The 23,158-nt window shown below is 44.3% G+C and overlaps 1 protein-coding gene across 1 annotated transcript in view; it reads right to left on the bottom strand.

The window, feature by feature from the left end:
* Positions 1-23,158, bottom strand: part of LOC126190885 (protein MTSS 2) — a 379,404-nt gene that overhangs the window by 218,199 nt on the left and 138,047 nt on the right. The window lies entirely within an intron of this gene.

The raw sequence follows: 23,158 nt of genomic DNA, 5'->3' as shown, positions 1-23,158 counted from the left end.
GGCAGTCGTCGCAGAGATACCCAGAACACGATTACCACGAATTGCGGCCTCTATCCGGCTTACGGGAAGTTATTAGCAAATACACGAGTACGCAGCAGCATTGTGTGACCAGTGGAACATACGATCTTCAAGCTTTCATAGAACACGTCAATGTCAATCGAGGACTGTCTGAACAGGGTACCCTATTGACAACTTCAGGCTGCTTGCGCTGAGTGATTATTATGGACATACCCGTTGTTCATCGTCAATAGTTTACTGAGACTACTCAACCTTCTCAGCATTAAAGAAACAAGCCTTAAAACATAGTCAATCATTCTTGCAAGAAACTTATCAGGCAGCCGTGGCTGTCACAAATAGGAAAAGTGGTGTATCCAACGATGCTGGAAGGTTTTAATTTTAACTTCAACGGTTATCAAGTCTCAAATGAAAGTTAAAAAAGGCACAACTTTTTTAGGGCTGTGCAACATTTGAAAAATCTTCAAGGACATCTCGGTTCAACAGGTGAGCTTAAGTCTTCTTCCTGCTTATCAAATTAAATGCTCCGCTCAAACGAAATCACACACTACATTGCCGGCGAAGCCTCCATCTTTTGATAACAGACTGTTGCACGAAACAATCATCAAAAGAAAGAAAGGATGGAAGGGAGCGTTAACATAACATCTGGTCGGCAAAGTGCATGGAAGAGGGAGCGCAATCTCAGATTGGACAAGGATGTGAAAGAATGACTTGTGGCCGGAAGCAAGCAAGCAAAAAAAAAAATAAGATTACAGTTTAGCCTCTCGTCAATGAATAAAACATTAGAGATGGGGCGCAGGAACGCTGACTGGGGAAGAAAGGGGAAAGAAATCGGCCGCATCTTTTCAAAGGAATCATTTGGCGATACTTAGAGATTTGCATCAAGGAAAGATACACCAAAAAAGTACACGAGTTCTGATAACTGAGCAGCAAAATTCTGAAGATGGATAAATTACGGATATAAAATGCAGACGGGCAATAGGAAGTAACTTCTGTAACAGAGAAATTTTTTTACATGGAATATCAATTTAAATGTTTGGAATTCTTTTCTGAAGGAATTCGTCTGGTGTGTAGCCTTGTACGGAAGGGAAACACTTTAAATGTACTGCTACAGACTAATGCTGACGATAAAATGGGTAGAAGGAATAAGTAATGAGCTACTGCATTGAACAAAGAGGAAAAGTAATTGATCGCAGAATCTGGCCTAAAGAAGGGACTTGTCTGAGGCACCAAGGATCATTAGTTTGGTGTTGGGAGGAAGTGTGGGGAAGGGGGGGGAGGGCGAATGTTTTGATTGAGATCAAGACTAGTGCAACAGGGAGGTGCAAATCGACGCAGATCGCAGTACTTTTTCGCGGATGAAGAGCACTGCACAAGATAGACTAGCGTGCGAATTTGCGGTAAACCAGTCTTCGGACTGAAAACGAAGAGTTTTCATGAAACACTTATGGCGTCGCGAACTAACTATACCATATACCGCTTGTAATGAGCACGTCTATGTTCGTGAAACGCACTACAAAACAGGAGCCTGAATAGATATGGTATCAGACGCAAGGGACTGCTAGGATTTCTGTTTTAAGCCACTTTGACAAAGGAGAAAGTGCGATTGTGAACAGGTATCTCGCAGACTTCTCGGGTCGTCGGATGTTCATGTGTTACGCATTTTACACATCTACTCGAAGCGGAAGAAGAATGGAGGGCGAAAGCGCCAGTTGACTGTCCACCGCCTCATTCAGGAACGTGAGATGCCGGAGAACTTGCCGCTTTGTGAAGTACAATAGGCTGCGGCGATCTGTGGCTGTGCCGCAGCCAACCGAGTACAATGCCGAGAAAAGGACAGGCGTTTCAGAGCACACCATTCACTGCGCAGTGTTGAAAGTGGGTCTCTCGTACTGGTACTTTTGCAGACCTATTATGAATGCAGTACACATAGCTACATCGAGACTCCATCCCGGAAGAGTTGGATCGTCACACAAATCTCTGCTATTGGAGTCATTTGGACGCTACGAAGATAACACACATTGGATTGATTTATAACGAATATGAGGGTCGTTCGCCTACGCGTTTGATCCAACTGGGAGTTAGTATTATCGCTGATTACCCTTATCCCTTAATAGTTTACGTCCAGCCCAGCTGACAATACGTTAATTTCCTACAGTCTACATAACTGCTGGGTAACAGTTCTATCAAAAATACCATGAATGGTCTGACGTTAAGTGACACTTCACAACCACATGTTGTTGATCTAGAGGAACTATGTAGTCAGCAACGCGGTTTTGTGTGGGGAACCTACCCTGTCAACTCAAAAGATTTCAAGACTGGATCTTTAAAAAAGTTGAAGTGTTAATTTTAATGCTTCAAATCTTTTAATAGTCTCTACCCTCCACCTTTTCTCACTTGAGTACAATGCACAGAAAGTCCATACAATCATGTAAAAGTGTCAGAAAAGTCCTTATTTGGGACGCTTTTCAACTCGCGTGTCACATTGGTTTTAATGTGGGTTATATCGTCAACCCTTTACCCTTCACGTGAATTTCTGCACTTTTGTCATTTTGTGGTAGGTTCGTATTGATAACACGTAGTTTCGTCACTCTTAATTATTTTCTCAGAAAAAAATTGTCCTCGTTTGTTATTTCTATCAAGTCACGAGAGGCGTCTACACGTCATTGTTATCTGTTTGGCAGTCCAGGTGTGAGGGACAAACTTAGTACACGGTTTTCTCATCTGATTCTGGAGAATGTCTTAACACCTATTTTCAGTCCGTTGCTCCATTGCGATTTGTAACAACGTTGACAACACAGTATTGCACAGATACTACTTCACCTTCTGGGTCCCAACAGTAATAAAAAAGAATGTTTTAAAATTGGCACCTTTGTTATCATAGTAAGCAACGAATACAAGCAGAAATTGGCAGAAAGTGGTTTCACTTTGGAAGCTCTGGGACGTATTGTTTTCAATCATGCACAATTTTATTTGATACATTTGAAAGTAATTTTTCCATTTCTCCTAGATACAATTCCAAATACCAAAATTTCCATCAACTCTTACCGTCCAAAACAAAATATACTCCCAAACAACAAGCAAAAATGCGCCTAAATTTAAAAAAAAATTTATATCAAAAGTTCATACTGCCACAGTGGTTTTGATTCGAAAGCACTCAAACGCAGTATTACTAAATAAAATTTACGCTCCAATAAGTTTAGTTACACCTACTTTCACTGTCCATGAACTCTATATGAATGTGACTCTTCTAATGCACTACATTCGTAGTGTCTGTCTTGCAGAAGCATCGGTGAGTTTCACGCTAAAAGCACTGGTACTTCAAAAGAAAATGAATAAAATGATGGTTGGAGGCAGAAGCCACTGGGGCGAAGAGGGTTAACACTGCCTTCTCACAGCTTGTGATCGAATGCACATACACTATATTGCTCACACTCGTTAGTTCAAGCTGTAACCATACTTACCAAGCTGCCTTTGCTTAAACGCCATGGTTAAAAGTCACCATCGGAACGTTTTAGACGGACGGTATTTTCTTTTTATCAGTACACGAAAATGTTTCAGCAGGCACGTTAGCGTATTCAGACTTCCTGATGTTCCTGCTGCGCGAGGAGAAGCACCATCGCTACGTTACTAAGAGGAAATTCGAAGCGTCCTTGACATTTTCACTTCATGGAACTCATAACAGCTAGCATTTAAACACAGATAAGAGCCAGATAATCCATACAAACAGGTATTGAATTACAGCACAAGCAATAAGCCTCTGAACTAGAAAGTTTCGCGAAGTGAAACGAACAGACGAGGGTTGGAACTTAAAAAGTGGCAACTATTTATTCACAACCGATACAAAATAGTTATATGTTTGCACCTGTTACTGTCCTTCAAAGTAGTCACCAGCGTTGTGTAGAACCCGTTGCCAGCGATGTGGAGGGCGTAGTATACCGTTAGCATAGATTGTTCTGTCCATGGTGCGAATGGAGCGGTCTAAAGTTATGGTGATTCTCGTGTACGACTGTGATGGTGTTATCCTAACGCATTGGTTCCCCCACGGCAGACCGTCAGTGCACAGTATTACTGTTCGTTTTTGGAGCATCACCTGCGACCAGATTTGCGAAAGAAGCGGCGACACTTTCTGGGCAACCCACCCATCATTTTGCACGACAATCAGCGGGCGCATACAGCGCAAGCTGTGGCTGCTCTGTTCGGTCGATGGGACTGGGAAGTAATGAGTACCATCCACCATACTCCCCGGACTTATGACTGATTTGATTCCGAAGATGAAGGAACCACTTCGTGGCATTCGCTCCAGAACTGTTCCGGTGATTCGACAGGCAGCAGACTCATCCATTCGCACCATCAACTGAACAGGCTCTGCTGACGGTATACTACGCCTTCCGCATCCCTGGCAAAGGGTTCTACACAACGCTGGTGACTACTTTGAAGGACAGTAACAGGTGTAAACATGTAACTCTTTTGCATCGGTTGTGAATAAATAGTTGCCACTACTTAAGTTCCAACCCTCGTATAAATTCACCTACCAATTCGTGCTACCGATTCGTCCGCCAAGGGTTTAGTAAATATGATCATGGTGAAATCTAGTACAGCTAAAGGAAGCATGGCCCTTAAGATTTTCGTGCTTTTTCATTGCGAAGGTGTTGTTAATTGGCCGCAATATAGATAAAATGGAAGTCTAAGATACCTAGAGAATTGTCAGACGGAAATTTTAATTCCTTATTTTCCGGTACGATGAGTCCACTGTCTATCATTTCAGTGTTGCAACTGAAGAAAACAATGGTAAGTATTTATAGGCAGGCTGATAAAAGTTGTAAATAGACTGTTTGGTATTTATGAACGTTAATTTGACTATCTAAGAACTTAAATTCTGATCGCTGGAGAAGAATGAAATTTTTCGAGCGCAAACCTGTACGACAAATTTAAGAGTCATTATTATTAGCTAGGATGCCACCATCCTCTTTCTGCTGAACAACCGACAAAGTGGCGCACCGTATTCTCATTTGTGATGATCGGGTACCAAGTGCCCGTCTAGTTTTTCACCTTTTTCGTGGCTTGTAAGTAACCGTCTAGATGTACATTTTCGAATTAAAGCCTGTTAACTATGTGTTTGGGTTCTTTATTTACTAACACGAATTCCTCAGCGAAAGATTATATCAAGGCCTAGGCTTGTTGTCACGGGATTTACAATTTCCTGACAACTACGAGTAACGCTAAAAATAGTAATGGAGAGGTGCAATCAAAGACTCGTATATAAGCGTCATTAGGAACTTATGCTTAACAACATAACCTGACCAACCTCTCTCCTCCTGCACAGTTTTTTTTTTTTTTTGCCCTCTACAGCTTGCTCCAGTACAATGAAAGTTATTCTCTGATGTCTTATTACACGTCAAACCATTCTGTCCCTTCTCGTCGGGTAATTTTTTCCACATCTTTCTCTCCTAGCCGAATCTGCGAAAAACCTCATTTCTAATCATATTACTACAACGTATTTTCAAAAATGTTCAAATGTGTGTGAAATCTTATGGGACTTAACTGCGAAGGTCATCAGTCCCTAAGCTTACACACTACGTAACCTAAATTATCCTAAGGACACACACACACACACACACACACACACACATACACACACACACACACATACACACACGCTCGAGGGAGGACTCTAACCTCCGCCAGGATCAACAGCACAGTCCATGACTGCAGCGCCTACGACCGCTCGACTAATCCCGCGCGGCACCGTATTTTCAGCATCCTTCTATAATACACATTCTCAAATGCTTCGATTCTCTTCTTTTCCGGTTTTCTCAACATTCCATGATTCACTTACATACAATCGTTAGCGGAAAGTTCAAATACAGGCCGGCCGCTGTGGCGGAGCGGTTCTAGGCCTTCAGTCCGGAACCGCGCTGCTGCTAGGGTCGCAGGTTCGAACCCTGTCTCGGGCATGGATGTGTGTGATGTCCTTAGGTCTGTTAGGTTTAAGTAGTTCTAAGTCTAGGGGGATAATGACCTCAGATGTTAAGGCCCATAGTGCTTAGAGCCATTTTTTTTAATACAGTTGGCAGGTTTTATCCATAATGTACACAAGCCTACTATCTCTGTATGCCAAGTAAAACCACTAAGGAATTGTAATTAAAAAAGAAAAATATTTTTATGTACTCTTAAGATTTAGCTTCTAATGAACGTAATAGCGAAGTGTCACTAGCGGAGGAGCAAATACGGAACTACTGTGCCTGAAACGGCAGGAAAGTTTAAGTTTCCGCTCTCACAGTTTTTGTGAAGAACCGGAAACTAAGCATGACGACAACGTAGCTTTCTTCGTGCCTTACGCAATCGTTTGCTGACTATGAATCAAATGAGGTGCAATCGAAATGAGGCTGAAAATGATTCAGCACTGATTTATTACATTGACAACATTTGATCTATAACCTATATACCTATTACCTTCGTTCAATAAACTTGAATGATCGTGCCACGCCCGCGGACCGATTGGAGGCGCAAGGAAAGAGCCCAGCCTGCGCAATGCTTCTTGTCCATAATGCAAGTGCACCCAGCCTAGCAACAGTGTGCGCACCCTTTACGACCAGAGACGGCTCACTTTTGACAATGAATGTAAAAAGCGGAGGCTTATGGCCGCACAAACCGGCCCGAGACGCCGTTAAGCAGCGGAACAACAGCTGCAGGGGCCGTAAAAGGCCGGCCGGCCAGCCAGCCAGCCAGCAGTGTTCCGCAGACGTCCGCGCCGCTGTCAGGAGCCCCTCTAATTGGCAGCCGAGCGGTAGCAGGGAGCAGGCAGCCGCACGCTTCCCAGAAGCGGCCAGAGGACGTTTACCGCCGCACAAAGACCTCTCCGTCAACACACCTGCGCCTTACCTCGAGAAAGGTGAAGCACCGCCAATTGCGCCCACAGTTCCTACCATTATGCTCTTCAACGCACGTAAAGGAACGGGCGTAACTGCTTCCCGCCTTCCGCACAGTTTGTAAACGCTACTGGATTGCTTAACGCTGTTCCCAGGTCCACGCTGGTACCTGCTAGAGCAAAGGAAGTCCCTTTCCATCCCAAAGGCTCTGCTAAATTATATTGATTGCTCAGATGACCTGGTAATGCCTACGACGCAGCACTGTAACTAATTTCCAGCTTCGTTACTTTTGCGCTGCCATTACATGATTTAACAAGGCTATGAATGTAAGCCCCATTAGTAATAGTTTTACCCAAGAAAAACAAACTCATGGGAAGGAATTAATATTTTAACGTATCGTCGACATCGATATAAGAGACCGGGGGTTAAATCAGTTTGCCAACTATAGGCGAGGGAGTCAGTCGCGGATTTATTGACGAAACCATCCCATTATTCATACCGAGTTAAGGAAACCACAGATAAGCTACGTTTGAAAAGTCAGACATTGATTTCAACTTCGCCTGCCTCAGAAAGAAGCTGCACCTCTCAACCATTGCGACACCTCTTTCGATAAATCAATCTGAAGATTACTTTGAATGCGATCATGCGTTACAAGGCAAGGCCTACTGAAGATAATATACCTTATGTGGCAATCAAACCGAAACAATTTGGAATGTTTCAAACGCACACCTTTTCCATAGGTGGATACAGTAGTTAAGTATTAGAAAATAAATATTTAGGCTGGCCGCGGTTTGAATGTTAGACCACGAAACTTCAAATTACTTTACTTTGCATGAGCATGTAAGTGTTAAGAGAAAAACGTAGTCTCAAAAAATTTTATACGAATATGTATTAACTTTCTCTGCGACTAAAAACAAACATATCCATTAGCAAGAACCTAAACTGTAATTACTTGTGCTCGCACAGGGGAAAAAAAATACATTTGTTCAACGAACATTATCAGGGCAAACGCGGAAGGCGAAGATCGTAGGTTAAGTGGCATTCTAATTTCCCAATCGTCTTTTTCAAAAAACCGCAACCTGGAAACTGTCGCTATGGCACCAATAAGCCACCCTGTTCAAAAACCGATTATGCGTGTAACCTTGGAACACACAATAATAACGACGAAGTAATTACAAGATTACCGAATCTTAAAAAACGTTAAAATTCATGACTGCCACACGAAGTGCGACCTATTCCTTCCAGGCTCCGGCAAACGACAGAGGGTAAAATCAACAACATGAAGGAGAATACGGGAACAAAACCTCTCACACGTATAAAATACCTATGGTGGAAGTTACTACCACGTGATATGACACGTATGTCAGCTACGACTTTGTTGAACTGTTAAGTTGGGAAGTAGGTCTCAATGAGAACGCAGATATGTGATAGAGAAATTCATAACGAGCAGATGCCCGCCTGAGCCCTACGGTTTGGCACTGGATGATTCGCTGCACAATTTTAGCGACGAAGCGGATGGTCGATTAGACAGCATGAAATCAAGAGAGACGCGTGGTGACTGCAGATTTTCAGCTCTTCAATAGTGATGCAATAGTTACGTGCACGTGAGAGTAATGAGAAACGAGTCGGCTGCGTTTTCGCACTGGTAAAGATCACTGTAGTCAGAGGAGGGCAGCAGACGGCGGACTGTCACGCCAGAGCGGAGGACGATTAGTCAAGGGGCTGATCACCAGTAACTCTGTTGTGCTTGGTAAAATACTTTACTTGCATTCCCTATTAAGTTCAACCGAATGTGTCTCCCGCTTGATAGCGGAAAAAATGTATGTGCGCTATTTTCTGTAAGTACTTAAACATTATCTCATCTGAATTTTTAATGGACGCATTCTGGTAACGTAAGTATTCTTTGGAAATAGCAGTGATAAACCGGGTTCATTTAACACTATTTCTGAGCCTATGTGGTCATAGCGATGAATCAGGGACAAAGCAATTACAAAAGATGTCTACTAGTATTAACCGAAGTTTGGTGTATAAATTAAGGAAAGTAGCTACATTTACAGTGACGTCATTCGTCTAAGTAAAGGGGGGGGGGAGATATATATAGTCACCTAGTTAGTTAAGGGTCAAACCGTTCTTTTCGATACTGACGTGGCGTGTGACGATCGCAAGCCCATGATAACTTTATTTCATAAACAATTTACTTGACAGTAAGAATATCAGCAAACGAAGGATTCGACATATGTCTGGTTTGCTGACTTTATCTGAAGTTGTGCTCAGTGTGTGTAATCTTTCTTTTCAATGTTACCACGAATCACTTGAGTATCTAATAGCATATGTATCTCTTGGTTTTACACATTCGTAAAACTTGTCTGGTTACTTCATCAATGAAGGGAAGAGTACGTAGTACTCGCCAAGTTCTCGTCGAGGTAGATATAGCTTGTTCACATAAATTCAGCGTCTCTGTACTAGCAAAAGCAGCAATGTACCACTCTTCTCCAAGCACAGGGGCGTCGCGGTAACAATCCCGCTCACGCACGTTAAAACAGGTTAATAGAATATTGCCGTGAATACACCACGTGCGCGTACACCATAATTATTCTACCACGCAAACATTTGGGGCTACACTCGTCTGGTGTGAGACGTTTCCGGGGTGGTCTACTGGGGGTCGAACCGCATAATGACCCTGGGTTAGATGTGGGGCGGCGGTAGTGAGGTGGACCACTGGGGCCTGTTCAAAATGGTTCAAATGGCTCTGAGCACTATGGGACTCTACGTCTTAGGTCATAAGTCCCCTAGAACTTAGAACTACTTAAACCTAACCAACCTAAGGACATCACACACACTCATGCCCGAGGCAGGATTCGAACCTGCGACCGTAGCAGTCCCGTGGTTCCGGACTGCAGCGCCAGAACCGCTAGACCACCGCGGACGGCACTGGGGCCTGTTGTGGGGTTGTGAACCACTGAGGGCTACAGCGGGACGAAGCCTCTCCGTCGTTTCTAGATCCCAAAAAGTGGTTCTGAGCGCTATGGGACTTAACATCTGAGGTCATCAGTCCCCTAGAACTTAGAACTACTTAAACCTAACTAACGAAGGACAGCACACACATCCATGCCCGAGGCGGGATTCGAACCTGCGACTGTAGCAGCCGCGTGGTTCCGGACTGAAGCGCCTAGAACCGCTCGGCCACCAAAGTCGGCTCTAGAGCTCCGGTTTCACTCACACACACACACACACACACACGCACACACACACACACCATACCATACCATACCATACCATACCATACCATACCATACCATACATACATATGGGTATAGGTTTTATTTTGTCTATTTTTATCTATTCATTCGGATAGGTAGTTTACGGCAGAGAGTAAAAGGTGGTATGCCCGCAGCAATCAAGCCTGTGGAACTAGCGGGAAAAGATGAATCTTCTTATGTTTGTAAAAACTACTATCGGATGTTTCATCGGTCTTATACTGTCTTTACCAGTCCGTGAGAGGGAGGAAGTGGATTTATGTTTAATTCACTAATAATGTGAAACAATTCTTATAGTACGAAGCCAACTTCGTTAACTAGCTCCTTACTTCACCTGATCTATCTCTCTGCATTACCGGCATCCCTTCTATTTCGTAGAAGCACGAAATTTGCGCAGAGCAAGCTGGACTCTGTAATATTGTGTTTAAAGGAGAAGAGGAGGTAGATAAGTAATTTCAAGGCTCGAAGTACTGTCATCTAATAATCCAATATTATGTATTACAGATTTTTCGTGTATATGAAAAGTCATAAGCCTGACTGGAGTGTGCATCGCTGTGCGCAAATTAGCTGAGACACACGGTCCCGAGCGAACTCATTGTTGCGCCTCTTGTGCGGCGCCAGCAATCTTTCATCGTAATTATTAATCAAAAAATTATTAATTAAACAATATATATCGGCCAAAACCCAACACGAAAAAGGTGGAACCTACAATCCCAAGTGAATCATGATTTCGGGGTTGTAGCTTGCAAACAAAAACAATCCCGACGACTTTTAGAACGAGTTAGGCCTTGGGTAGTTTCCTCCTCACACTTGCAGAAAATTAACACACAAAAAAAAATGGCATCCTGCTTTTGCGAGAGTGCTTCGATTGTGGATATACACCATGGGCTGTTTTCACGCCGTAATCAAGGCGTGGGGAGGAAAACTTTATGCAAAAACTGGAAAAATCACTAGTTCAGTTGACACTGTACGGCCTCAACCATCTACTACGACAATCCCAAAGTTTTTACAGCAGTTATCTGATTTTAAACTGAGAAGTTGTGTTACGAGAATATTTGTACGTGCAAGCGAGCGAGTGAATTTATGATTTTAAGTCTTCATATCAGGTCACATCGAAAACTTTTAAACACATCATCATATAAATGTTCATTGCTGTTACGTATTTCGGCTGGCCAGCAAAATGCCTTTCATTACATATTAGTATTTTACAAGAATGGGGAAAGGAAGCTTAAGAGTTCAATTTTCCGTCGACAATGAGAACATCGACAGAGGCCAAGTAATCCATTTTGTCCTTTTCAAATGAACCATGCGGCATTTGCCTTGCGGCTTGCGGTAGTCACAGGAAACACGAAGTCTGGATGGCTGGACGCGAATGACCTTTTTGGTCTTTAAATACTTTACACAGTTGGTTGGGAACGGAACACAGGTAATTTCTTAATATAGAAGCGTCAATGCGATAAATTTCTTACCAAGCCAAACCCTGGAAAAATTTTGTTTACTGGTTGTTAATGCGTGAGTTAATTGGTACCTTGTATCAGTACAATTTATTTCTACGCTCCATCTTTATAATTTTTCCACTTAAACGAGATTATGATATACGCACCCTGAAGTAAACCAGCGTAAATTCTATTTACAGTATACATACGTGGGGTGTGTTCTTTCGAACATGTCCGAAAGAACAGAGACCACGCATTCATACAAAAGATTCGCCTCGATGGGCAATGAATCCGCCACCTTCAGTGCGAATGCACGCTTACGTTCGACCTCCAAAAGGAATCAAACTAACGAGTATGGAGGGCATCGACGGCGACAGCGCATAGGCGGCGCCATGTGGGAATTTGAATCTGTCGGGAGAGTGGTAATCCGCGCAACTGAGAAACTTTGTTCGGACTGCGCAGTGGTTAACGCAACTGCACACTAAGCTGGAGATTCCGGGTTCGAATCTGTCTGGCACACATTTTCACTCGTCGCCGCTGATCCTGTAAAAAATTCCACATGCAGCCGATATCACTAGTTCCTTCCCTTTTCTTTCTCATCCCTCCACCTTCAATTCATATAATAAATTGCATTTACTGCAGAGCCCCACTGTTTCAGACTTTACAGTATTCAGCGTTAAGTTGCAAAAAGTAAGAGCCTATCTTCGAACAAAGAACACGGTTCAGAGCCGGCCGCGGTGGCCGAGCGGTTCTAGGCGCTTCAGTTTGGAACCGCGCGACTGCTATGATCGCAGGTTCGAATCCTACCTCGAGCATGGACGTGTGTGATGTCCTTAGGTTAGTTAGGTTTAAGTACAGTACTAGCCATTAAAATTGCTACACCACGAAGATGACGTGCTACAGACGCGAAATTTAACCGACAGGAAGAAGATGCTGTGATATGCAAATGATTAGCTTTTCGGAGCATTCACACAAGGCTGGCGCCGGTGGCGACACCTACAACGTGCTCACATGAGGAAAGTTTCCAACCGATTTCTCATACACAAAGAGCAGTTGACCGGCGTTGCCTGGTGAAACGTTGTTGTCATGCCTCGTGTAAGGAGGAGAAATGTGTGCCATCACGTTTCCGACTTTGATCAAGGTCGGATCGTAGCCTATAGCGATTGCGGTTTATCGTATCGCGACATTACTGCTCGCGTTGGTCGAGATCCAAGGACTGTTAGCAGAATGTGGAATCGATGGGTTCAGGAGGGTAATACGGAACGCCGTGCTGGATCCCAACGGCCTCGTATCACTAGCAGTCGAGATGACAGGCATCTTATCCGCATGGCTGTAACGGATCGTGCAGCCGCGTCTCGATCCCTGAGTTAACAGATGGGGACGTTTGCAAGACAACAACCATCAACACGAACAGTTCGACGACGTTTCCAGCAGCATGGACTATCAGCTCGGAGACCATGGCTGCGGTTACCCCTGACGCTGCATCACAGACAGGAGCGCGTGCGGTATACTGAACGACGAACCTGGGTGCACGAATGGCAAAACGTCATTTTTTCGGATGAATGCAGGTTCTTTTTAGAGCATCATGATGGTCGCATCCGTGTTTGGCGACATCGCGGTGAACGCACATTGGAAGCGTGTATTCGTCATCACCATACTGGCGTATCACCCGGCGTGATGGTATGGGGTGCCATTGGTTACACGTCTGTCACCTCTTGTTCGCATTGACGGCAGTTTGAACAGTGGACGTTACATTTTAGATGGTTTACGACCCGTGGCTGTAGCCTTCATTCGATTCCTACGAAACCCTACATTTGAGCAGGATAATGCAAGACCGCATGTTGCAGGTCCTGTACGGGCCTTTCTAGATACAGAAAATGTTCGACTGCTGCCCTGACCAGGACATTCTCCAGATCTCTCACCAACTGAGAACGTCTGGTCAATGGTGGCCGAGCAACTCGCTCGTCACAAAACGCCATTCACTACTCTTGATGAACTGTGGTGCATGGGCAGCTGTACCTGTACACGCCATCCAAGGTCTGTTTGACTCAATGCCCAGGCGTATCAAGGCCGTTATTACGGCCAGAGGTGGTTGTTCCGGGTACTGATTTCTCAGGATCTATACACCCAAATTGCGTGCAAATGTAATCACATGTCAGTTCTGGTATATTTGTCCAATGAATACCCGTTTATGAATGCATTTCTTTTGGGGTTGCAATTTTAATGGCCAGTAGTGTAGTTCTAAGTTCTAGGGGACTGATGACCTCAGATGTTAAGTCCCATAGTGCTCAGAGCCATCTGAACACCGTTCAGAATAAACACTCTCTCAGTGTGTTTAAAAAATCCTATTACAGTTGCACGTAAAATTTGTCCTGGATAAAGAGTAGGGATGCTAACCACCGTCGGCCAAGGAGTGAGGGCACCGCTGTGCGCACGCACTCGCACCAGTCTCGAGAGCACCTGTACTCGTCCGCTACAGGAGGGGGCGGGGAGAGTGGTGGCAGAACAGGGCAGGCTCGCCTGGCAACACTCCCCGTAAAGTTTCCACTGGCAGCGGCGGTGGCGGGTGGCGATCGTTAAACAGCGGGCAGGCACGGCACGACCCGAGGCAGCGCCACGCCGCGCCGGGGGCAGCGCGCAGATATCGACCGGAGCGGAGTGAGGCCGAGGCGGAGGAACGCGTGCTGCGGCGAGGGTTGGCGTGGCAGGAGGGGGGAGAGGGGGGGGGCGGTGGCAGAGGTGAGGCCAGGCAGGCAGGCAGCGGCCTGACAAGCTGCCCGCCTTGAGGCAGGTCGCGGACCCTGCCGGCACGCCCACGCCGCACACGTGTGCCGCGCGTCACCGCCGGGCTGCAAACTCACTGCCTGCCCACTCTCCGCTCCCAGTACGGCAGGTGCACTGCGTAGAGCAGCGTTTCTTGATATACTGATGTAAAAAAAAGTCGCAAGACCAAGGAGGAGTTGTGCGACACAAACGAAAGTGGCGAGTTTCTACATCTGAAATACGTCTAGTGATATTCCGCGCCAGTCGCATTAGAGCAGCTGTAGTAGCGCCACTATGAAGATGCAAATCAGGTTAAATACACGCTGGTCGTGAGCGTTAGTCGCCTTTAAGATTGGACGTGGTGACTATCTTACAAGGGGTTCCCACGAAGTTGGAATCACGGATTTACTTCAAACTTTGTACATCTTTAATGTGAAATTAAAACAACGTAATGTGCAAGCAGGAAGGTCCACTACTATGACAGTTCTGAGGAAATGGCGAGAGAATTTTTACGCGTCTATTATGTAACTGATGTATCAATGCGAAGGAGTCGAACGCGAACAGTCACTGTGGTCAAGCGGTTAGCGGTCGCGTTTCGCGAGCGGGTAGTGGACGATGCGACAGTACGAATCCTGCTTCCACTTTTTAAACTATATTTTTGTCACAACTGGTAACATAATTAATTCCTATGACATTTGAGAGGTATATAATGAAAAAAAGATCACTTGCATCTTCATGAAGTTTTAGTGAATTTCATATGTTATTTGACTAATTACTATTTGGAATTAAATTTTCAAGAACGAGAGACAGGCTTTGAAAGAACAAGGTAAACCTTCATATAAATAGTGATGCGAACGACTTTATTCACAATTAGTGATATAGCAAGTCACAGCGTGCCAAACCCCCGAGAATAACGTACATTAATTCGTAGGATGTGTTCTCGACGTAAGACGTTGCAGAATGGTATTTGTCATACAGATATGCAAAACATAAATTGAAACTTCACGCAAATACACGTGTTTTTTCCCCCGACTAAGATTGAGCGGGAGTCGAACCGTTGTCTCATACACGTTCATCTTACGAACCTCGAACGTTAATCACTTGACCACCATGGACGAACGTCTGGCGCCTATGCAGAGATACGTAAGCCAGATAACAGATAAAATAGATGAAACTTACGATTCTCTCGGGGTTGCCGGACTAGTATACCTTCCTACTTGCACATTATGTTGTTTTAATGGCTTACTAAAGGTGAACAAAGTTTGAAGTAAATATGTGATCGCAACGTTGTGGCATTTCCTTGTTAGACAAGATTGCCTTTAGGAAGGCAAAAACGTCATTATCAACACCTCACCTCATTGAGTTTCAACGAGGTCTTGTAGTAGAGCTACGATGAACTGCATGTTCCATTTGCGGTATTGCAGAAAGACCTGTCAGTAATGTAGCCACTGTACATAATTACTAGCAGCGGTGGTCACGACGACGTACGAGTGCAAGAAGTCTCGATTCCAGACGGCCACATGCCACGACGGAGAGGGAAGACCGTACTGTTCGGAGTAACGGCTGTAGCGCATCGTGCTGCGTCTGCAGCAGCAATTTGACCAGCAAACGGCACCCCAGTGACAACCAACTGTTACAAATCTGTTACCCAAGGACTGCTCCGGGCCAGATGTCCTGCAGCGTGTATTCCACTGACCTCAAACCACCCACATTTTCGTAAAGTGTGTCAAGCGTGAGATCAACGGAGGGCATGATAAGGCCTATTGTGTTTTCTGATGAAAGCTGGTTCTGCCTCGGTGCTAGTGATGGCCACGTGTTGGTTAGGGAGAAAGTTCAGAGCCTGCAACAACCCTGTCTGCGCGCTACACACACTGGACCTATACCTGGAGTTGTGGTCTGCGGTGCAATATCGCTTGACAGCAGGAGCACTCTCCAGGTTATCCCACGCAGACCGACTGCTGATTTGTGTATCAATCTTATGAGTCGGCCTATTGTGCTGCCATTCACCAACACCACTCCAGGGGGTGTTAGCTCGCACGCATACCGCTATTGCGAACTGACATGCTCTACATGTTGCCTTGGCCTGCTCGATCACCAGATCTGTGTCCAATCGAACACGCATGAGACTCCTAAGGACAACTCCAGCGTCATCCACAACCAGCACTAGCCGACCCTGAACTGGCCGACGAAGACCACAAGCATGGAACTCCATCCCACAGACTGACATCCAGCACCTGTAAAAAAACAATGCATGCACATTTGCATGCTTGCATTCTTGCAGTCAACATTCTGGTGGTTGGACCAGTTATTTATATACCAGCATTTCACATTTGCAATGTCTTATTTAACGGTTACATTAACCGGTCAACTTGCAAGGTTGATCATTGAAATATGTTACGAAAACAAATTCAGTCACGAAATTTCATTACTCAACCTTTATTTATTTTTTGGTGTTGCAATTTTTTTCTGTCATGTTTCCGATATGCGTAACCCTTTCTTTTTTTTTAAGGTAACTTAATATTGAATAGCATAATAAATCAGGATTCTAAGATAAAACAGAATGTTGTGGGTTGGCAGGAGAGCCAACACCGGGTACTAGAGGAAGCCGAAAGGCACGCGTTTTAGCTCACGCAGGCTGGCGTGAGGTCTGGAACAGGACAAGGAAATAAGAATTTAGAAAAACGGACGTAGCTGGTGGAATACTTAACTTTAATCCATTAATGATGAACGTCGCTCTTGACGGTACATGATTACAGTATCAATAGTAACTGGTAATGGCGCCTTGCTAGGTCGTAGCAAATGACGTAGCTGAAGGCTATGCTAACTATCGTCTCGGCAAATGAGAGCGTATTTTGTCAGTGAACCATCGCTAGCAAAGTCGGCTGTACAACTGGGGCGAGTGCTAGGAAGTCTCTCTATACCTGCCGTGTGGCGGCGCTCGGTCTGCAATCACTGATAGTGGCGACACGCGGGTCCGACGTATACTAACGGACCGCGGCCGATTTAGAGGCTACCACCTAGAAAGTGTGGTGTCTGGCGGTGACACCACACAGAAAATCATCAGTAGTATTGGTTCTTATTTCGATCCTACACTTTAGTCTTTATGGATGGAAGTCTAATTGTAAATCTACACACAGGGAGACAATTATTGAACTATATGAAGGAACCGTAAATTAGTTACAAACTATGGCGTGCACACACTTTATTCAAGAAGTAAATGTCACTACAGACATTCGGACTTAGGTTATGGTATGTTCGATATGCCTGCCGTCATTGGTGATGATGTGGCGCAGACGAATAGCGAAAGACACGCTGAAGTGTCTTAACATCGATGCTGTCGATAACCTCCTGAATGGCTGTTTTCAGCTCAGCAATGGTTTTGGCGTTACTGCTGTGCACATTGTCTTTAATATAGCAGCACAAAAAGGAATCTTGTGTGTTCAGATCCGGAGAATATGGTGGCCAATCGAGGCCCATGGCTGTGGTCTCTGGGTACTCCAGAGCCAGAAGGCGGTCCCGGAAGTGCTCCTCTAGGACATCGAACACACTCCTGTTTTGATGGCGTCGCGATCCGTCTTTCATCTTGTCGAAATCAGAGTCACTTTCGATAATGGGGATGAAATCATCTTCCAAAACCTTAACGTACCGTTCGGCAGTCACTGTACAATCAAGGAATATCGCACCGATTATTCCGTGAATGGACATTGCATACGACAGTCTCCCGTTGAGGGTTAAGCGACTTCTCGATCGAGAAATACTGGTTCTCAGTCCCCCATATGCGCCATACTTTGCTTAGTGACGAATCCATCCAAATGCCAGTGGGCTTCGGCGTTAAACCAACATCTGCATACTAATTCCCATCATGCCCCACGGCCAACCGTGCAGTATGAACGTCCTAACGGAAACCGTATAGAAGTTATGACTGTTTTATTTCATATAGTTTACTAATTGTCACCCTGTACGACTGCTAGTGATTCCCTTTACTGTACCATTTTTTTGAGGCGATGGAGAAACAACTGATCTATATGTATCCGTACCAACCCCGATTTCTCTCGTCTCCGCGTTTTAACCTAGATGTATGTTGGTGGCACTGGTATCATCCACCTGTCTGTTGTAATTAGCGATTCTCTAAACTTTCCCAACAGTGTCGCGTATAGTGTTTGCTTGCCACCAGCAATTACATTTGGGTTCACGAAGTATCTCCGTAGCACTCGCATGTTGCTCGAACCTACCGCTTAACCCTTAACCCATCTGGCACCACGCCTCTCATGTGTTTCCTTGCGTTCCTTTAACCCGACCTCGTTAGTTCAGAAACATTCTAGCAGTACTCATGAGCGGGTCGCATTAACGTTCTGTATGTGGTCTCCTTTGCTACATTTTCCTAGCATTCTCCCAATAAATCCAAGTCCACCATTCGTCTTCGCTACAATAGACTTTACGAGATCTTTTCATTTAAATGTCGCTTGTTAACTTACGCCCCCCCCCCCCCCCACACACACACACACACAAACACACACACACACACACAAACAAGAGAGAGAGAGAGAGAGAGAGAGAGAGAGAGAGAGAGAGAGAGACCCCAGAATGTGTCGATTCGAACATCCTCCTCTTTAAGTTGTGCAATAATGCATTTTCTCCGCAATTATTAACTGTACCTATTAATTAGTTACACGATCTAAACATCTTATCTTCAATAACGAATAAAGGATGGGTCCGCCTATTTCCAAGTACATGAATTATTATTTTATCACCTGAACTTGTTTCGCCACAAGTGTGACATCTTAAGTGCATACTTGCAAAAAGGGACCCATCCTTGATTCGTTATTTTCCTGCAACCACGGGAACACCTCAAAACTGAAACATGATAGCGTCTTCAGTTTTGTTTTGTAGCATCACATTTCTTCCCATCTATACCGTTTACCTTTGTAGTGGATGATACACTGAAGACAAATACCGCAAAATTACTTAAACATATTTATATTCTATGTCAATAAATTTCTATTTACTGTCTGCGTTTCTTATCCTCTTCTATCTATCATTTCAGTTGACAAAATCGGATATAAGAAAGTACGTGAGTTTTGCTGATTTCCTCATAATGACCTAATGTTATTCTATTAACCCAATTAGCCCTATTTTCCTTCCGTTCACCATCTTACGATCTCTTTTCAAGACACTGTCTATTCCTTTCAACTGACATGCCACGACCTTCGCCGTCTGACAACTCTACGTACGATGTCATCAGCAAGTCAAAGTTTTTGCATCTTTTCCGTGGACTATACTTCATTATCTCAATTTCTCTGGTCTCCTGTTTCACATAGAAGTGGATCCGTGATTTAATGTGTAAGTTGGTAAGTGGCACACTACAAATCTAATGGTTTGCAGTTCGATCCAGTCACACGTACTACTTTGTGTGTAGCTTACCAATCTTTCACTTCTGGCAGTTCTATGATAATATGCAAAGGGTTAGCTTACATCGTGCTCTTAACTGGCTGAGTGATTTCGTTCAAAAAGGAAGGCAACGACATTCTACATCTAAAAGTACTAAGCCTGGTGAAAACATTGTCGTGTGCAAACCTATTCTGAAATTACAACAAAATTTACCTATGGCTTCAATCTTTTAACCGTTTTCCGCTCTCTGAAGATAATGGCAGAGAAAGCTCCGCTCGGGGCAGTCATACTGACGCTCGTATTAGCAGACTACAATTCCATCCCTTACTGCTAGGGGGCGTGCAACGCAGCTGAATAATGTTTCGTGAGTTGCTGTGGCAGAAACCAGAACAAATAGAGACTGCTAAGGCAACGACGGTGGCTGATCAAAAACAATGACGGACTTTCCAATGCCGTGATTGCGACAAACATAATGAGTTGATGGCGTCACTCGTGCCGACTGACGGTTAACAGCTGAGTAAATCTGCACCTGTACTACTCCAGCTAACGTACGTTATATGGCAGATACTGCACGCAGTTTAGCTTGTATCACCAATATTCACAGGAATTTTGTTTCATAATGCATATTAGTTCTAATAAAACGCAGGTTCAGAAGTAAACAACTGACTTCGCAGATTCTTCTTTTAGGCCACTGCCACTGACGTCACTGCTTCCAAGAATAACATTAAGAGGTGAACTGTACACACACTATTCACGGGACACTGTCATCTTACCTTTCCGTAAGCAAGCCCCGACCGGACGTGCGGGGCAAAGCGTTTGCCGAATAAACATTAGCCATAATGCTGACGCTACATGAAAATGTCTACGGCCCGCGATCCAACAACGTGACAGTTTGCGACACCACAAGCGTTCAATGACAACACTGAATATACATTAACAATAACTTAACTACAGAGAGGCAAACAGTAATACTGCCACAATACAGGGCGTTTCAAAAAGAAAGAGCAGATTTCAAACATTTATTTCTCAAAAACTACAAATGATAGAAACACAATTCCAACGGTCCTTCACTCAATATGAGTACCAAATGTTACACAACAAATATCAAATGTGACTACAGAGCATATCAGAAGGTAATACATGAAGATGAAAGTGTGGTACTGGATAGTCGATGGAATTTGTTACTAGACTAAGAAGACAAAAATGGTTAAATGCGATTAAGAAATCATGAACCCAGAAACGGCTCAGCGAAGAAAGCTGTAGGTGAAAAGGAAGATCGATGTGAGTACAACGTCTTTGGGCAGGTAACTCGTTTTGTCCCTCGCACGTTTTAATGCTTATATTTATGCGTCGCAGACACCTGAATTGTTAGAAACGTTCGTCAACCCCATAATTTCTACGTGTTTGCCGCGCAGCCCCCCCCCCCCCCACCCACACACACAAACACACACGTCAATTTCAACTGTAAACAGTTTTGCTTACCCACTTGGTATTAAGTCTGAGCAGCTTGACTGACATGCCATGCCGCAGGACGATGGCCATCGGCATGGTTATTAATGGATTTGACATGGTTAATTTCAAGTAGTGGCTAGATGCCGTTCCTGTTGCCACCCCTCCTCCACCCCCAGAGCGAAGTATGCATATCCAAACGTCAACGTGCAGTGTTACACACGTAAATGCGAGCGGAAGTTTTCTAAATGTTAGCTAATCTTGTTACTGTGGCGGGACTTTGGCATTAACCTAGTCTTCACCTAGTCTTCACCTAGTGGGATGTAGGTTGTAGGAAACCACCATCGTCTTTAATCGGATAGGCGGGTTCGATCTGGGGCCCGGCGCTTTAACACACGCGGCTATTCTGGCATGTTATTTCCAATTTAGTGATTGCGCCAAGCCTATTGCACTGATGGCCTGATGACGTCATTCGTGCAGGACGTCGGAAATCTGACTGCCAGCGGCGTTATGATAAGAGTCACCAGTGGCTAAGCTAAATACGTCAGGAAAATGGTATTTATATATTCTCATCTGGAACGCGATGTTCCTGAAAGGCAGAGATTTGACTGAGAAATTATTACTACTATGCGCTTGCCTTGAGCTAAGGTTTTCATTTGTGTAAGTCGTGGGGTGACTTAATCTTCACCACTTTTTATAATGTCCAGAAGAATCTGCGTCTGTGTGAACACACTAAACCAAAATACTCCGCTGTACACACAGCATGTCTGGAGGTTTCTCTGGTCATGGTAAAACACCTTTATTTGATGTAAAAGTATTTAACACTCAAACTGCAGTTCCAAATAACGCTTCGAACATTCCACGGAGGTAACACACAACCATCATGAATGGTCGGGATACCCCTCAATGGAACTGAAGGCGCTGATGTAATTTCACATGTTTGTCATCAGCCTCCGCTATCTTCAGACACTAAATGTGATTACACACAATTATATATACACTATCACTTACCCATACAAGCGGAATTCTTGTCACCGAAGTGACTGATCAGTATCAGCCTAAACAGCACATTTAGATGCAATGGTTTTATCAGGAACGCTTCATTTCCTAATAATCAGGCGAAGTCGAAAACGATTTTCTACTACTAACTTAAATTTTTATCTAACACTGGACAACCACTCGTAGTGACGAGTTTTCGCCCCCTTGGTAGTGACCGAATCGGTTGAGTTTTAACTTTCGTGGACGCTTAAGTAATACTAATCAATGCATCTTATTGGTTCAAATAAGACACAGCCTTTGCTGGAGTGTATAATTTGGTTTGGTAAATCAAAATATTTACACAATATGTGACCAGCCACGGGTAGACTAATATCCCCTGCCGTTGGAGAAGGGGGTATAAAATCTTTAATTGTGGACGCTCTTAATTCCGCAGAATTATTGCGATGAGGTCCATTTCTACACCTGTGGTGTGCAAGTCAACATGGTGGGCGGTACATGGTGTGTCGGACATTAGTTCATGATACACAAGAAGAAAGATAGTAGTTAGAACAATATACAAGCTGAAACCACATCTTGTTTTACCGTTGTGGTCATTAAGTGATACTGTAAGGAGAGATCTGTTGCTTCGGGCGAGTTGGAATGTGAGTGCTCTATTTTGTAAGCAAGGCTCTACGCAATACAAACATTTCTTACGCCGTCTCCTCGTGGAGTTTTTCCGAACGTTTCCCTGGCACACTCGGCCCACCTAAACGTTGATTAAGTGCGCAGCTCTTTTTTTGAATTACTTCTATACGCAGATGCTCAGAACTTGTCGCTGAGACTTTCTGTTCTGATTCCCAACGGAAAAATAGTTCAAATAAAGAAGCGACGGCGTGTGGCTATACAGCCGGAGACCAGTCATGTTCATGTCCGACCGGTAACGGTGCCATCCATCTCTCTACTTTGGCCGGGTGCTCAATTCGATCTGCGTCAACAGAGC

The sequence above is a fragment of the Schistocerca cancellata genome, chromosome 6 (genome assembly GCF_023864275.1).
Source record: "Schistocerca cancellata isolate TAMUIC-IGC-003103 chromosome 6, iqSchCanc2.1, whole genome shotgun sequence".
NCBI classification, from domain to species: domain Eukaryota; kingdom Metazoa; phylum Arthropoda; class Insecta; order Orthoptera; family Acrididae; genus Schistocerca; species Schistocerca cancellata.
The sequence above is the reverse complement of the archived record's forward strand: the minus strand, read 5'-3'. Positions and strand labels throughout refer to the sequence as shown.